Raw genomic sequence first — 14,305 nt, 5'->3', positions numbered from 1 at the left:
CGTTAACGACTTAGACTTCAGATCAAGTACTCTTCCCACAAGTTCAGGTTTAGAGCAAATCTTAATTAATAACAGTTATGGCTAAACTTGAGAGAGATTTCAATTTTGAGAACTAGTCATGGCAGAGTAACTATTCATCATTTCCATATGAGAGCTATCATGAGGGTTCATAGCAAACTTTATTTATTTATTTATTTAGCAAACTAAGCAAAGATATATATATATATAAGCATAAAATCTTTATTTGGGTTTTCATGATTATGCATCTTTTTATTATTTGAGTAAGTATAAAGATGAGTAGAACACTTAGCTGGATAAATGGGAGTGCTCTCCCCCAAGCTGGATTTTGACGTAATTTGTTCTGATGTAGCTAGCAGGTGGCGGAGGTGTATTTGAATGTCGGCAGCACCCTGACAGTGATTAGGATGTCCTCCGTCTGCTAGTCTTCTTTGATCCTTGAATTCTGTGGAGCTCAAATAGACAACAAAGCTTTATGGAACTAGTTAAGTGTTAGCATAAATACCTAGCCTTTATCATGTTGAGCCTCCTCAATAAATTTTACTCTCTTTGGTAGGATCATAAATCTATTTTCATAATTTTATTTTTATAGGACAGGAATATATTTATTTTATTTTTATGCCACCACAGTGAATGTACTTATGGGTTTTATGCCATGAGCATACTCACATGGGGCTTACTATTTTTAACATTTTTATTTTCTTTTTAAGATGATATGAACGTGATTAACTAAGCAACCTATTTTAAATAATTGAAAGGAAAAAGATAACTACCAAGTTTACCTCTTGGCAAGGCGTTCGGTGTTTTTAAGTCCTCCGAACGGAACTCTCCATTTTCTCAGTCGTCCTGGGATTCGCTGGATGGCGTAGTCGGTGGTTCCGGTGGAGCCTGCTCTTCATGTATAACTATCTTTTTTCTCCACACCTGACTTGGTGCTATGGTCTCCTCAGGACAGTTCTGTTCAAGCTGTATGTCTTCAGACATTACCACTTCTCCTTCGTAGTCTGCCCATCCATCCTTGATGATTTGCCTCCTCTGTTTGCGGTTGCGTCGTCTTCTTCTTGTTCTGACCTGCTTAGAGTCTTCAACTATATAATTAAGGTCAGTAAAATAGCGGCGTACCTTGTTAGAGGGGAAGTGCATGTGGACTTCTCCAGTTCTAATGTTTATGATTGCTTTAATGGTGCTAAAGAACGGTCTTCCAAGGATGATGGGTGGATCGTACTCGTCTTATCCCATGTCAATAACCTTCAATCTTTCAGAATGTCTGATCTGCCATCTGGAGCTGAATGTATGTTGGTTGTAGGGACATGGTTCCATGCAGGAGCTGATAAGTGACTGCGGCCATTATGTTGACGTTAGATCCGGTGTCGTTGAGTGTCTTCTGAAAAGAATATCCGTTGATTGTGCACTCGATGCTTGGGACACCAGGGTCGTCCTTTTTGGTGAGGAATGGTGACTTAAGTCGACGATCTTGACCTCCTTGAACTGCAGTGACCATCTTAGCTGACTTGGTTTACATTTGCTTATTCCTGTTCCTCCTGTTGGTCCTCTTCCTTGGTTCATGTCAGGATTGCTCTAAGATTTGTGTAGTCTTTTTCTTGAAGGAAAACGTCTCTTTCTTCCCCTTGATGTAGAAACTGATCTTGGCAGCACTAGCGTAGATGACAGCTCCCGAGGTGTTCAGGAATGGCCTCCCTAGGATGGGTGCCCTCTCATCAGTACCAGTCTCTATCACCACGAAGTCTGCTGGGGCGTACAAGGTACCAACTCGGACGAAGAGGTTGTTCAATATTCTCTTTGGGAAACTTAGCGTACGATCTGCAAGCTGCAAACACATGGTTGTTTCTAGGAAAGGATGTGTAAAGAATTTTTCATAGAGTACCCTGAGCATAATGTTGACGCTGGAGCCAAAGTCGCAGAGTGCTTCTGGGAAGTCCACCATGCCGATGGAGATCAAGATGACAGGGCATCCTGGATTGCCTCTCTTGACTGGCAGAAGGTCAGTAATTACTTCCACAATGGGGTTACTCCAGTAGTTACGTTCTCAAGCATCTCCGGGCAGTGATTGCCTAAGTGTCCAGTATCTCCAGTGTGTTTGTGCTCGTAGATCTGGGTTCTTCACTTAGTGGAGTCTGGGAGTTATAAAACTCCTTCATATTTTGCTCGAAGTGTACCTGCTCGTAGAGACAAGGGAGAGATCAAGTGCATGGGCCCTGTTGGTGGAAAACACCAACAGAACCAAAAGTGCATTTGTTCTCTCTAACCTTAAGCATAGTGAGCAAGACAAAGTTGATGGATAATAAGACCATGAGTGTAACATTTAAAACATTTGTCTGATCAGATCACTCAACCTTATGGAAAGATAATCTATCTAAGTAAAATTTTTTTTCATTACATGACTATCATTTTCCAAAGATTGAGTGTGCAACATTTTAGCTCATATGATTAGGATTGTGGGATCACAAAGGTGGAAGGACTAAACATGTTGAATCGATTGGGTTGGTTAATCTAGAGTTGTAGATCATACATGTTTGTCTCTTTTATTCATATGAATGCCAGAACCAAGGAGAAACTTATAAAAGTGATAGTCAAGTACCTTAAGATATTACCTTACTTGAAGAGTGATGGTATAGTATCACCTTGTGGAAGCTTTTCTTTCTTAGCGGTTATGCATCGTGTTTGTGGCACCCACCATGGATCATCTCTTGTGAGCTATGCCTTCCTTGTGTAAATTGTTAACTTTCATGTGTCTCTCTCTTTGTCTCCAATGTGAGTTTATCTCAGGACTTCCCAAGTCGATATTAAAAGTTTTCCTACAGGGGTTAGTCCAACAAAATATCCAATATCTACTATAGCATACTATCGGCTCAAAGATCAACCTAGACACCATGTCTAATTTGATTTAGGAGGAAATTTTAACCTAAGCATCAAGCTTAATTTAAAATCCTTTGGAAGTAAGATCATCATTCCTAAACTAAGCACCATGCTTAATTAAGAGATAAATGAAACTACTCCAAACCTAGACATATACTAAAGCAAATAAAGGTAGCATGAGGGCATTTATAAAGATCTACTCAAGTGGAGATGAAGTAGTGTGATTACTATTTAACAAATTGAGCATGTCTCAAAGGTAGGGACAACCAACATAGCAACATGGCAAATGATGTTTTTATATAAAGTACTCCCCCAAGCTTGAATTTTGCAAAATTCAAGTTTGGTTGAATTTAATTCAATGTTGTATGATGATTGGTTGGACATACCTTGTGCTTGTCATTCATCCGATCTTCTTGCTCCAATCCTGGAAAGGTTAGTGACAAGAATACCCGAAGGAATTTTTTTACAATTATCCTTATATGCTCAATACACAAGGTAATGTTGCAAATAATTAAAAGCTCATGTTACGATCTGATTAGTGCTTGTTTTAGGACACTAAGCTTGTCCTTGGGAAACCATTAATTTATGTCGGCGAAGTGGTTTCCCCTCCAACGCTGACCTATATCAAGATCAACTCAACGAGATCTGCAAAATTTGTTATAGACATATGCATCGACAACCGCCCTTTTAAAGTTTTTATAAATAGAAAGGAAGTGGGGGTTGGAGATCTCGAATGTGGTGATGTTGGAGAGACTAATGGATTGTGAAGGTGTTGCATATGAGCATGGAGTAAATGAAGTGGTTATGAAATAAATTCCATGCTCATTAATGCTTAGAGTGAAATCCATGTGGTATGGTGAAAATGATAAGGTGAGTGTGGTAAAAAAGGAAAAGAAAAAGGATACACGGACGACTTGGTTCGAAACTAGCACAGCTACCGTTCCCCGGCAACGGCGCCAGAAGGCTTGTTGGGTATTTTAAACGCAAACAGAAAAAATCCGCAAGCGCACGGATACCGATGTAGCTTTCACCCGGGAGTATTCCAGAGTATCGATTTTCCACAGAGAACGTGAGTGTACTAATTAAGATCCAAGATCGCCCAATTATTTTTGGTGGGAAGAGAGGGAGTTTCCTGAGAGTTCTCTAGTTGATCTAAGAATCAAGAATTACTTCAAGATTATCTATATCGGGACATCAGAACACTAACCACACAAAGAGATGAGAAGGGGGCTAGGAAGCTCCGACTACGGTCCTACAAACACCGATCCGAACGTGGTGGAATACGTCGACCGTTAGGGTTGTCACTACCCTAGGGCTACCACAACAATCCGCAGGATTGGGTGCAATTCCAGGTAATCGCAAGACTAAACACCACGTCTAATTTATTAATTACTACTCTAGCGTTATAAAGACTAGAGCACTTGATGCAAGCGGGAATCCAATAAATAACTTGAATGTAAATAAAAGTAATTAAAGAACTCAGGAATTATGAATTGAAGAACCTGGAGAACGATGAAGAACGAACCAGATGCTGCAAAAGTATAATGTTGAGGAAGATCCGACAGATCTGGCTCCTCCTCCGCTCTCCTCTTCTCTCTCCCTATTTTCTAGATTACAACTAGAACTAACTAGAACTAGAACTAGAAGAACTAGAACTAGAACTAGATGAACTAGAACTAGATCTAGATGAACTAGAGGTAGAACTAGAAGAACTAGAGGGATCCTCTCTACTTGGATGAAGAATTGAAACCCTAACTTTGATTCTGTAGAAGAGGTATGATCTCCAGGGGCCGGGGGGTCTGGTTTTATAGTCCCTTCAAGTGAATCTGGGCCCTTGGATCAAACCGACATAGATTGTATGGTTTAGATTCATCCTTTAGGTCGGTGGAGATCTCCCGCAAAGCAGAGTCCTGATTGGACTCAGGGAGGGGGCGGGCGCCCAGTAGGACAGGGCGGGCGCCCTATCTCTGGCCCCGTTTCGCCTCCGCTTCGGTCTCGTGGCTTCTGGAATCTTCTAGATGTAAGATAATTGTGCAGCACGTTAATATCTTTACGTAAACCCGACGTGTGGGCCTTTCCTCCGTATTTCCTGATAACCCCCTGCAAAAATAGACAAACACCAAAACTCGTGGAATTCTGTCAGATAAAACCCTAAGTCTAGGTGTTGGATGCATTTGGATCCTTTTCTATGATTAGTTGATGGTTAAATGTGAGCATTAAGGACCGTCAACAATTCTCTACATAATTAGGGTTAGGATCCCTCTAGTTGATCTAGTTCTAGTTCATCTAGATGCAGCAATTAGGAGAGACTAGTTCTTCTAGATCTAGTCTTGTTTAGAAATTAGAGAGATTGAGTAGAGGAGTAGAGATTCTAGAGGAGTTCCGGCCTGTCGGCGCTTCTTCGTGGTTGTATTCTTCTAGATCCAGTTCCCTCGCTCAGAGTTGCATTCTGAGGTACTTTTGTACTTACCATTCTGATTTAAGTAAGCAACTTGTTCTTATTCGTTCTTTGGTTCACAACTCATATTTAGTGCTTTGATCTTTGTCATTACTTAGTTGAAGTAGTATTTTGTAGTGTAGGCGTGGTGCCTAGGCTAGGTTTACTTATGAACGTCCCCTGCTCAGCCGAACAGTGGTAGTTCGTGTAGGTGACAACTATGTTGATTCCTCTGTAGTCCACTTCCTGTTGATAGGACTGATAGGCTTATAGGTGCGTGGTAGGAGATTACTCTATTTCTTCTCCTATTTGGGTTATTTGCCCGATAAGACGATATTGTACAAAGTTTACCGGAGTCAGAACCAGAGTCCATTAGCTATTTCCTTTTTCTTGATATGATCTAGCTTAATTGTAGGGTTAAGTCTATATACTTTGTCATCATCACAACTGTTCCCTGTGGATATGATATTTAAAACCTCCGGGTAAAATGTGACACTGGTATGATATCTATACGCTAGCAGATAATCCTACTTAAATCTATTTAAATAGAGTGCAATTAATTTATACCAACAAACATTTTTGGCGCCATTGCCGGGGATAGGGTTTATCTCTATTTTTAGCAATGACGTTAGAAGTGTCAACAAGCATTTTTGGCGCCGTTGCCGTGGAACGGTTTGTTGATTTTGACTTGGTCTAGCTTAATCTTGTATTATACTTTTATCTTTTCCTATTTTATCCCAGTCTCTTCATTATTTTTGTGTTTATCCTTATGGATATTTATTTAAATTCCACACCTATCTTTATGGCATGTGCAAAAGCTTAAAGAATAAACATTATCATAATATCTATAAGCTATGCCCATGTCTACATAATATAATAAACCCTTCTCAAATATATCATGGGATCATTAATCCTGACCTTGGGTTGCTAGGCCCCATGTTTATTCAACATTTGGGTCTTACCAAGAGTTACAAGGAATCCTTTGATTTATCTTCTCGAGAGTCCTTACTTATCTTTTTTTAAAAATCAAGAGTTTATGCTCAAAAGAGTTGCTCTGGCTATTTCTCAACTCCTCAAAAGAAGAAAGGATTTATTATCCAAACTAAAAACAGAAGTCTTGGTAGCTAAAACACAATCATCTCATTCCTAAGATTTAGCTATCAATCCTAAACCTTTAAAATTCCACTTTGATGATTTAGACTTCCAATTAGCTAAGATGCTCCTAAATCAATGCATATCAGATCTTCTTAGAAGAGTATCTTGAGAAAAGCATCATCAACTTCCTTTCCTTCCTAAAAAGACATTGGGAAAAATTCAAGGATGGCATGCCAAGTGATGCCATAGAAGGAGAGCCAAGCCATTTAGAAATAAATTCTATCTTCTCCCCTTCTATGCCCATATTAAATGTGAACCCATCTCTAAACCCATCCTTGACACCAATAAATCTTTTTATGCTCCTTCTACTAAACTTCATAATGACCCTAGAAATCCATCAAGGCATCCTAAGAATAGGAGTCATGAAAATTATAGGAATACCCAAGAAGAGCAACAAAAATAGCAGGAACACGTAGAACATATTATAAATACATATGCTATTGTCAAAGAATGGATGAAGTTTTAGCACTAGTATCTAAACTTTGTCTAAATTCAAATGTTGAGCTTAAATCAATTTCTTTGATAATCAAAACTCACCCAACTTTAGAGAAAGCTTGAGATGAGACCAACCTTAGGGACATCAATTCATGGGAAATCATAGAAAATAAAATATCTAATAAATGTCATAGGCATGAGATAATAGAGGCAAACTTATTGCCTATAGACAACCATGAAGGGACACCCTTGGAGTTTGAAAAGGGAGATCATATTGTCGAGCATGTGAATTATTTTATTAAACACCCTAGCAGACCCATACTCATATGAGAAATCTCCTGGATCAATTAGTCTCTAATATTATGACACACGAGATCCTCAACCCCCTTATCCTACCTATTCATAAATCATTAAGAGGGTGGTTGTAGACACATATGTTTACCATAAATATTGTAGATCTCATTGTGGTGAATAATACACTTAGAGTGGTGTTGGAAGGGAAACCACTTCGCCAAACCACATCTTGAAGGTTTCCCAAGGACAAGCTTAGTGTCCTAAAACAAGCATTGTTTAGACCATGACATGAGTGTTCTTCCATTGTGCTACCTTGTTATTGAGCATAGAATTATAATTATGAAAATATTCCTTCGGGTATTCTTGTCACTAACCCTCCAAGATTAGAGCAATAAGATCGAAGGAGTGACAAATGTAAGGTATGTCCAACCAATCAGTATGCAACATTGAATTACTTTCATTTAATCTTGACTTTTGCAAAAGTCAAGCTTGAGGGATATGCTTACGTAGATACGATATGCTCATTGTGCTAAACAATAATAATACTCTTTCATCACTATTTGAGTAAATATCTATAGTGCTTTTATGTTACCTTTGTTTGCTATAGTATATGTTTAGGTTTGGAGAAGTTTCATTCATCTTGTCGAGGATGTCAATAGGGGGTACCCCTGCTAGTGCTCATAATGTAAGGATCCATGAACAATTCGAGGCTCAAGCTCGACGCTCTGACATAAATACGTAATCATCAGGGCGCGGTGTCGACCATAGCCTCGAATACAGAAACAGGGTCGAGCGAATCGATAAGGGCTCGATGGCCAGCGATCGTTGATTACAAAAATAGCGACGACGAATCAACAGGCCTCAAGCGCAAAAGTGTTCCCTGCTGCTTGTCGTGGGTACAGGAGCCAGAGCATTTAATGCGGCTGCCATGCTCCCACCTAACCCGGCAGTCACGGGAAGCGTGATAGGGGAAGAAGCACCCATCAAATCTCTACTTTTTTTAGCTTTATCCTCAGGACTGGAGAAAAGTACGAACTGGCATAGTGTAGCAGGGGCAATATCCCATCATGGCCCCTGTCGCACCCGGTTTTCCAAAAAATACCAAGCGCTAACTATATGTGTGCCCAGGATGTCCACACGACACATATAGCGACAAATATGGAGAATATCAAGAACAATGCTTTATTATATATCGAAACATAGTTACAACATGGCTTACATCTATTACAAAGCATAGCGGAAACTAATCCTAATCTTCACTTTGGGTCTCCATTTTCCACAGGGACGGTTGACTGGGGGTACACTCGCCTAGTACTCCTAGAACTTCTCAGGGAACTTCGCCTTCGTATCACCATCTGGTACCCATCCGGGATTTTTCATTGTTGAATGTAAAGCAAGTGTGAGCGCACCATACTCAACAAGTATAACATGAGGGGATGCAAGGCTCAAAAGGCTTGACTTGGTTTGACTGTGATAAGCATTTTTAGTTGGTAATATTTTATTATTAAACCTATGTTGCTAGGTTATGCTTAAGCTCCCAAGGTGAGAAGTAGAATTAACATCAACATTACTCTCACCCAAACCATCCATAGAACCATCTATCTCGAAAAGGATCCAGGCCGCTCGTGTCCGTGAGCACGGCTGATATATCAGTTTTAAAACACTCTGCAGAGCTTGTACACTTTCACCATGAGTCGTGTTACCCATATGCCCGAGGTGATCAGCCTCTTGACCCACTTCCAAGGTAAGTCGGCAGGGGTTCACTATGAAGCCTTTCGAAAGTCCCCCTAACAAGTTAGTAGCCGCGAGGTTTCAATGGCAAGTGTGCATAGGTGTCCTCCTCCAAGAGGCACATGTGGTCGCGGCACTGTACACACCAAGGTAGGAAAACAACTATAAACCACGAGGCACCTCCCTCTTGCGCCTTTCGGTAACCACTAACAAGTTAGAGAAGTTCAGTTTACTGAGCTAAAGCCAGAGCCATGTAGCTCTCATGGCTGTACGGTAAATCCTGGGTGGCCGCTTTAAGATTCAGTCCTTACGGAGGGCAGACTAGAGCACCCAAAAGGCCCAATGCTCTAGCCCCCTTCTATCCATGTTGCTAAAAAGCATCATTTTATCATTGTTTACATAATCCATTAGTCAAGATTAACATTATATAGTTTGGTGATTGCAAACTAAGCAAAACTACCCATATGCAAAATCCAAGGTAACAAGGGATTCAGGATAACAAAGGTTCTAGGTAAAGTCCTTAGGGGTTTATCATCTTAGACACATGCACATGAAGAGATTATTAAATAGTTATTAGGTAACAAGGAAAACTCATGTTACACTTGCCTTCCAAATTCTTGTTATCCAACTTCTTGATCATCCTTGTAGAGATCCTCTTCTAACGTTAGCAATCAACCGGTACAAGCATCACAAGAACCTAAAAACAATACATCAAGCATTACAAAATATGATAAAAGTTTTAAACACGTAGAACTTGCAACTACGATAATTGAGCGCAAAAACAACTGACATAAAAGTCATGATTAGAAGATATATCAGATAGAGACTAGAAGGTTCGATAAATGATAGGACTAGAGTAAACATGATGAACGTGGACGCGAGATTTATGGAGCACAAAGATCTATAGAAGATTTGTTGATTACTATGGATTTGTGAAGAGTATACATGGAACATATTATGACTAATGGCTGCACTAGTGAAATGTTACATAAAAGGGAAGCACGATGATGACGATTTGCACACCGGTTGAGCAAACCTAGTGGCGGACAGTGGTGGTTATGATTACAAAGAACATGGTCTTAGCAGCACCAAATTGAGATCATTTTTGTGGGCTTGTTGTGGACTGTATGGAGTATATTGTGGCAAAAGAACAAGTTATTCTAAGTATTGAAGGACCGGGAAAACATGATTGCAAAAGGACTTGCACTGCGGTCTGCTGGACAGCAGCTGTAGCAGTTACTGTGACCACTATATCACGACAATCGTGGCACCTATGGAAAAACCAACTTGCAGAGGCATGTGCAAGTTTATTATACACAGGTGGGTAATAGGATTTGACAAAAGGAGTAGTGGATTTTCGGCAACACAATCGCCAATTAGCAGGAACTCTGCTGAGGGGCTGCGGGGACAGCAAGCACAAGATAGAAACATTTCTCTTTTATCATGAATCCTATGGCCATGGAATTTCTCAGAGGCATGTGCAACAATATAAGCCACATTGTGGTTGAAGGACACAGTTACTGGAGTGATGGAACATCGGGAATATGCATGCCAACCAGCTGGAACTCTGCTGCGGGGCAGCAGGGACAGTGAGCAAAAGATAGGATCATATCTCCTCCACATTTGATCCTATAGCCATGAAACTTTGCAGAGGCATGTGCAAGGATAGGACACACATGCTGTATGAATGGTTTGATGATTTGACTAATGTATTATGGGGAACATCACTACCAAACAGAGGCACAACACTGCTGAAATAGCAGGGACAGCAAACACTGAAAAGACGATTATATCTCTTTCATCTTGAAGTCTCTCGCTATGAAATTTTGCAGGGACGTGTGCAAATATATAAATGATGTTATATTCAAAGGATTCATCATAGAGCTTGACAGATCAATGGAGAACATGAACGCTGACCGGCAATAGCACTGCTATCCAAAAAGTACAGCAACACAATTGCGGGAAAACTTTTGACAGAATTTGATCAAACTTGGACTATGGCTCATGATTTATGGAAAAGAATATGTATAAAAGATGGGGACAGGGGAGAGGGGCTCACATCGAGGTTCATGGTTGCTGGACATGATCTCGATGGCAACCAACGCCAATAATGGACAGCAAAACGGTCGACAATCGATGGGACGTGCTGCTGGTTTCGGAAGGCGACACGGCACATTGAGATGGCCTCCATGAAGCACTGCAGCAGCATGGTATTTCCTTGAAAGGTCACAACAAGGAGGGGACATGATGAACATGAGTTTCTCAGCAAAAACAGAGAAAACCATGACCCTTACCGCAGCACAATGCAAACGATTCCTGGATTCCAGCGACGGGAAAATATGTGCAGTGGCATAACGGATTCATCGCAGCCAGGGCACTGCAATTTCATAAAAAGGGAGGAGAGGAAATTAGAGGAAGAAGATAGAGTGAGCATATAGGTGAGAGTGGAGGAGTTGGAGTGTCCTCACCATGCTGCACAGCAGTAGTAGCAACGGCGGCAAACCACGATAAGAAGCGAGGAATATCACTGCATGGAGTTCAATAGGAAGCACAACCTCATCTCTGTGCATTAGGGATTATCATGAGGAATTTCTTGAGGTCCTGTGATTTGTTGAGATCAGCAAGGGGATATATAAGAGATGAACAACAAGGAGAAAATCTCACCAATTGTTGCTGTCATTCCTAGAAGATAGAACCAGTAGCATAACATACTCCGATTGATCATGTGGTTCCATTTTGTTGGAGATGAATGAGAGGGATTTGGAGCTGCAGCCATGGGGAAAAGGAGAGGAGGAGGGGCGCCCATCTGATGGAGGAAGGGGAGGAGATGGGATGCTCCTTCTCTGGTGCTTGCGTGAGGGAGAGAGGAGGGGATGAGGGGGTTTTATAGCTGTAGTTTGCTGCATGAGAGCATGCAAATGAAGGGGAGTAAATTGGAGTAAAAATTGGTGCCATCAAGAGGGGATTGAAAGGAGATGGCTGCTGGTTTTTGCGTGTGAAAAAAAGGGAGAGATGGGGCTGGTTATTATGTGCATGCATGCCATTGAAGTGAGAGCAAAACCAATGGATTAAAGAGATGCTGTCAAGAAAGGAGTGAATAGATGTGTTACCATGAGAATTATGGATGTTCTTCCGTGTTTGCTTGAGAGGAGTGTGGAGAAGTAAACATGGATCAGCGTGAGAAAAAGAGAGAAGATGAGGGGGAGGTTATGGCTGCTGCAGCATTGATCCGCGCAATTGAAAAAGAAATAAAGCTGATGGAGTAAAGTGGACGCTATTCAAGAGAGAATTGAACCAAGAAAATTAAGGGAGAATTATGGGCTGCTGCTACTTTACATGGAGGGAGAGAGAGAGGGGAGTAGCATTCTGCTGTGGGTGTGCAGAACGTGAAGGGAGAGGGAGAGGGGATACATTTGTTCTGCAGAGAGAGTGAGAGGAGAAAATGCATGGCTGTTATGAGCCTTTCAATCCTACAATTAAAGAGTGATAAAGGAGAGTGAAAGGGGGCCTGTAAAAGGGGAATAAATGAGTAACATTTGTTGTAATTTCTGCATGGGGGAAAATGAGAAGGCGCCATAGGGAGGAGGAAGTATTGCTGGCGGTTTTCTGGATGCATGCTGCTGAAAATAAAAAGAGAAACGAACGGAGTGAAGAGTGGTGTTAAGAGAGTATTAAGAAGAGGTGTGGCAAGGGAATTAAGAGAGGAGGGCTGTGGTTATTTCTGCATGAGGGAGATACAATGGCGGCATAGGAGAGGGAAAGAGGGGGAAATGAAGGGGAGGGTTATATGGCTGTGGGTTGCTGCATGTATCCATACCATTAAAGTGAAATAGGAGGGAGTAAAATAGATGCTATCAAGATGTATTGAAGAGGGGGTGATGCTGTTGTGTGCGTGAGAAGGAGAGGAGAAATTGTTGTGTGCATGAAAGGATGAAGGCAAACTAATGGAATAGAAGGGTGCTGTTATGGGAGAATTAATAGAAACATGCAAAGGAGGTGAGTCTAGAGGATTAAGCGAGTAGACATTAGATGCTGTTATTTTTGCATGAGAGGAAAGAGGAGGATGCGCCACAAGGAAGAGATGTGCTACTGTTTTGTGCATGCAAATGAAGAGGAGACCAGAGAAGTATGTGATTAAGGAGGAGTATTATGTATTGCAATTATTTTTGCGTGAGAGTGGGGCTGCTGCTGTATTAATTTCACGAGATGGAGAAAACTGGGGGAGTGAAAGGATGGCATTAAGAGTGGATTAAGAGAGCTGAAAGGTGGTTTGGACTAGTTTGGACTTGGCCCGAAACAACAGAAAACACTCGGCTTGATCCGTTAGTGTAAAGAGAGAAGAAGTATAGGTTGTCATGATGGACTAGATGAATGGATGAAAGACAATAAAAGATTGGTACAAAGAATTTGTGGACTCCAAAATAACCAAGGTCTTGAGAAACAAAAATAGGAGAGAAAATGAGAACGTGTCATGCTAGAATTTTGTAGGATGTTGGCAAAATACTTTTGATAATTTGGGGAGATGAAATTGGGATCAACCCTAGGCATATTTAAAAACATTTAAATTTATTTTCCACACAAAAACACAGTGCAAAGGCATGAATGCAACAAACAACTAAGTTGTATTGCAAAAATTTTAGAAACTCACATTTTCCACTATCTAGAATGTTGACAACATAACTAGAGTTGGAACATTTTATAAAATAATAAAATGTTTGGCTCTGTTTTTAGTGTTTTCCAAGTCACATTCCAAAGTAGGAAATTTGGGGTGCGACAACTCAACCCCCCTTAACAGGAATCTTGCCCCGAGATTCGCTGAAGCTACACTCATTACAAAGAACCAAATCATACAAGTTCATTAGGACAAAACAATCAACCTAGCTATAGCACACTAACATGATAGGGTCCTTATGAAAGCATACTGTCACTCACCTTAGCATCATTACTAACATAAGAGCGCTCAGGGATAACAACATCCTAAGGGCATTAGGATAGACAAGCTTGAGCCCCTAAACTTTGGTGATGATGTTTATTATTGACGTAGAATCTTCAACCTCACCGGCATCTTCTTGGATTTTGGAGAAAGAAGGGGTTTTGGCAAACAGTTTTGTTTTTCTTTTAGAAAATATCAAGGAGGAGGAAGACAAGATAAGTTTTCATCAAAATAAGTTTGTAAAAACGACCATTTCTATCTAGGCAGAGCGTCCTACAGTCAACATTGCTCTCATACCAATCTGTCGCACCCGGTTTTCCAAAGAATACCAAGCGCTAACTATATGTGTGCCCAGGATGTCCACACGACACATATAGCGACAAATATGGAGAATATCAAGAACAATGCTTTATTATATATTGAAA

General features: G+C 40.8%; 1 long non-coding RNA gene across 1 annotated transcript; it reads right to left on the bottom strand.

Moving 5' to 3' along the window:
* Nucleotides 11,129-11,503, bottom strand: LOC110436859. The gene is made up of 2 exons (XR_002454729.1): nt 11,416-11,503; nt 11,129-11,324 (listed from the first exon to the last, which is right to left on the bottom strand). It is a non-coding gene; the product is annotated as an uncharacterized LOC110436859 (long non-coding RNA).

The sequence above is a fragment of the Sorghum bicolor genome, chromosome 7 (genome assembly GCF_000003195.3).
Source record: "Sorghum bicolor cultivar BTx623 chromosome 7, Sorghum_bicolor_NCBIv3, whole genome shotgun sequence".
In the NCBI taxonomy this organism is placed as follows: domain Eukaryota; kingdom Viridiplantae; phylum Streptophyta; class Magnoliopsida; order Poales; family Poaceae; genus Sorghum; species Sorghum bicolor.
Note: the sequence above shows the minus strand (reverse complement) of the source record. Positions and strands in the feature narration are given on the sequence as shown.